This window comes from Osmerus eperlanus, chromosome 16, assembly GCF_963692335.1.
Source record: "Osmerus eperlanus chromosome 16, fOsmEpe2.1, whole genome shotgun sequence".
Classification (NCBI taxonomy): domain Eukaryota; kingdom Metazoa; phylum Chordata; class Actinopteri; order Osmeriformes; family Osmeridae; genus Osmerus; species Osmerus eperlanus.
In genome coordinates this window covers 2,076,233-2,080,276 of record NC_085033.1, presented here as the reverse complement: position 1 = coordinate 2,080,276, position 4,044 = coordinate 2,076,233, and the positions used below count along the sequence as shown (strand labels likewise).

General features: G+C 48.5%; 1 pseudogene; it reads left to right on the top strand.

Moving 5' to 3' along the window:
• The first annotated feature begins 503 nt into the window (after positions 1-503).
• On the top strand, positions 504-2,416 carry LOC134036371 (beta-1,3-galactosyl-O-glycosyl-glycoprotein beta-1,6-N-acetylglucosaminyltransferase-like; annotated as a pseudogene).
• The last annotated feature ends 1,628 nt before the right edge of the window (positions 2,417-4,044 follow it).

The following is a 4,044-nucleotide window of genomic DNA, read 5'->3' as shown; positions in this document are numbered from 1 at the left end:
CAGGATTTGGTGGGAGTGTAAGTGACCGCTATATATCAGCCTCATGTGTTTGCTTAATGTTTTTGTTGTTTGTATGACTTCCTTGTAAAGTTCGTACATATAATTACTCATGCATACCTCTAGGTGGCAGGTGTTTTTATTTGTTGGGTAATTGTTAGATATGAGAGCACATGTGCCTTTTGTCTAGTTTCCGGTAATAAAAGGTTAACAGAAGTATCCTGCATTGCATTGAAATGGTTAAAGATTCGTTTTGGTTGCTACTTACCTGTAATAGTTTAATGCCCTTGGTCAGCGGAGTGAGGTATGGAGTTTGTAACGTGTATTATTTGTATATTGTTCATATGAAACTGTGGACAAGTAATGATTTCGTTTTTGTATGCTACAGTTTTCACGGTGCGCAAACAGCGAGAGAGAGAGAGAAAATAAACCGTGGAGCATCAGTCGAGACTCTCTGCGTCTTATTCATTCCAAGGGCAGTTACACTCTTCTCCTACAGATCCAGAAAGTACAGACACAGTCACTTGCTCCAGTGCAGAGCAGCTGTCGTCTGCAGATGTGATTCTGTCCGAGCACAGCTGCACCATTCACCAATCGACACCCTGCATGTTCAACTAGCAACTAGGCATCTCCAACGACTCCCAGTAAAACCTCCTCTGTGTACGCGACTATGTAGTTGCTACAGATCCCTGGAGTATACCGAGTAATGCATGAATAAATACATAAACCACAGGAGGCAGCGGTGAGACTCTGAAGGGTTTCTGTTCGGATGGCTCGGCTCCTCTCCCAACGAAGATGCTGTTGGCTCATGCTTCCTGTGACGCTGGTCTCCATGGCCGTGTGGATGCTGCTCACAGGTCCCAACGAGCTCACCTCTCACCTCAGGCACCAGGATACCTGGTGGGACTACGACGATGCCGACCTCAGCTCCAAGGGCACTTGCAACTGCGACGCCATCCTGAGAGGAGAGCCGGAGGCCGTGGAGCAGGCGAAACTCCTCAGCTTGGAGCGAGAACGCACCCGCATCTCAGACGACCACTTCTTCAACGTCAGCCAAGGCTGCGGCACCTTCATGTCCTCCAGGAAGTACCTGCCCTTTCCTTTGAGCCGCGAGGAAGCGGAGTTTCCTATTGCCTTCTCGCTGGTTGTCCACCACAAGCTGCACAACTTTGAGAGGCTCCTGAGGTCCATTTACGCCCCTCAGAACTTCTACTGCGTCCACGTAGACACCAAGGCGCCGGCCTCCATTTTGGCCGCCGTCACCTCCATCACTTCCTGTTTCCAGAACGTCTTCCTGTGTAGCCGGCCAGTGGGGGTGGTCTACGCAGGCTGGTCGCGCGTCCAGGCCGACATCAACTGCATGCGCGACCTCTACAACATCAGCGCCTCGTGGAAGTACTTCGTCAACCTGTGTGGTCAGGACTTCCCCATCAAGACCAACCTGGAGATGGTGCGTAGCCTGAAGGCGCTGAAGGGCCGGAACAGCATGGAGTCTGAGAGCATGCCGAGCTCTAAGGAGGGGCGCTGGAAAAAGGTCCACGCGGTGGTGAACGGGCAGGTGCAAAGGACGGAAGAGGACAAGTCGCCCCCTCCCTTCAACCTGCCCATCAAATCGGGGGGGGGCCTACATGGTTGTGACGCGGGGCTTCGTAGAGCACGTTCTGACAGACAGCAGGGTCCTGGAGCTGCTGAAATGGGCTGAGTTCCTGTGGGCGACCATCCAGAGGATGCCCAGGGCAACGAATGGCCTCCGACATGCAGGCCATCGCCAGGCTGGTGAAGTGGCAGTCGCATGAGGGTGCAGAGGAGGCCAAGGAAGCCGTGTACCCGCCCTGCCAGGGACGCCACGTCAGGTCCGTGTGCGTGTACGGGGCAGGGGACCTCTGGTGGATGTTGCAGTAGCATCACTTGTTTGCCAACAAGTTCGACGTGGACGAAGACCTCGTGGCTGTCCACTGTCTGGAGAAGCAACTTCGAAGTAAGGCCCTGACATTCACGAGACCCTGAACTTCGGGGTTCTACAGCGCAGCAAAGCGGACAAACTTAACGGTTGAAAAGGAACAAAAAAAAATGCTTAAAAGACAACGGGGTTAGAATTTCTTGCTTGGCTGTTTCCCCCCCCCCCTGCGCTGCTCTCTGAGTGGGCACTATTGAGCATTTTTCTTTATTTTTGTATTATTTAAGCACTGCTGAAGCTAGTGATACAACGTAAGATTATTCTTATTACAAGGAAAATAATCGTACATATTGTTTTGTATGTTTTTTGGGGTTTCATTTTTTCATATACTCAGGAATGATGTCTTTGTTTGGTTGGGTTGGATATTTAAGGAAGAGACACCACACCGTTCATAGTTCTGATGGTAAATTTACTGAACATCTTGATTATTTTACTGTGAACGAATGGACAAATAAATGATTAATTACATTTAAAGTTACTGGCTCTCCTCTTTCAGAGCTCTTAGTTTGATATGGCTAACTGATGAACACATTGTATTTTACCTTTAATGTCATAGCCTTCGAATCATCTTAATGTGAGGCACTGTAGGCTTCCAGTGCTTTTTATATATATACACACACACACACACACAGACGCACGCACACCCAGACACAGACACACACACGCAGACACACACACAGACACACACACAGATGAACACACAGACACACACCCAGACACACACACACAGACACACATACAGACACACACACACACACTCGTCAGCTTGGAGCGACTGTTCCGGAAACACAGCTGCCTCTCAGACAATCACTTCTTAAAAGTCAGCCAAGACTGTGCACTTTCCTGTCCTCCAGGAAGTACCTGCCCTTTCCTTTGAGCCGCGAGGAAGCAGAGTTTCCTATTGCCTTCACGCTGGTTGTCCACCACAAGCTGCACAACTTTGAGAGGCTCCTGAGGTCCATTTAGGCCCCTCAGAACTTCTACTGCGTCCACGTAGACACCAAGGCGCCGGCCTCCATTTTGGCCGCCGTCACCTCCATCACTTCCTGTTTCCAGAACGTCGTCCTGTGTAGCCGGCCAGTGGGGGTGGTCTACACAGGCTGGTCGCGCGTCCAGGCCGACTAGGCTAACGTTAGCTGCTGTGTGTGTGTGTGTGTGGTTATATTTATTTTACATTTGAATGGAGTCATTGTGCTGTTAAATTGGCTAACTGTAGGTAGTATACAACAACATGTATTAGAATCAAGGCTGGATCTCAGTTTATTAGAATTTTTTAAGTTACTGTAAGTTAATTCATGTCAAGTCTAACTTCACAACTGAACATATCACAAATGAACACACTAAGTTTTCCACACTAATCAATATTCTTTTTTCGGTCTTTACAGGTTGACTGCGTATAGGCAATTCACCTTGTGGGCCAGGGGGCTGTTGGAAAAATTGAAGATGTAACACATTTATCCTGTATAAGAATGATTCTGTGTTCAGTATTCCTTGGGTGCAAAGAGAGGCCTAACCCCAAATCTGAACTCTGGGTAAACATACAGGACCCTTATCTTGGGGCTGAGGACTTAGAAGAAGGGGGTTGGTTTGGTTGTTTTAAGGAGTTGTTTTACGACCCCAGGACCGGAGATCCTGTTGTTGTGTTTCAATCAGGGTTGATGTCGTAAACACGCACACATGTAAACACGCACGCACACACGCGTGCCAGGTCTATGCAAGGGAGTCAATGAAGAAGAGCCATGGGACATTTGCATGCCTTTGTCTTAACCAATGACTGTGAAGAGCGGGGCTGCTTAAATAGGTAGCTAGCACAACATGCTAGCAAACAAACTTTGTAGCACAATGGCGTGTGAAGTTTTTGTCTCCTTGTGGGCCGGCCGCAAGCAATAAAGCTTTCTTAAACTTGTCCACCGACTGACTGTGCAATGCTTGATAGATTAATATTCCTGACAGGGGCACTTGGGAAAAAGGAACAGAGTGCCTATACCAGCTTGTGTGGTCCATGCAATCCGGTCCAAGTTTCCCTCTGAATCATACAGGGGCTTTGAATATGATTTTTTTGAGTGATGGTTGTTGTTGTTGTTGTTAAA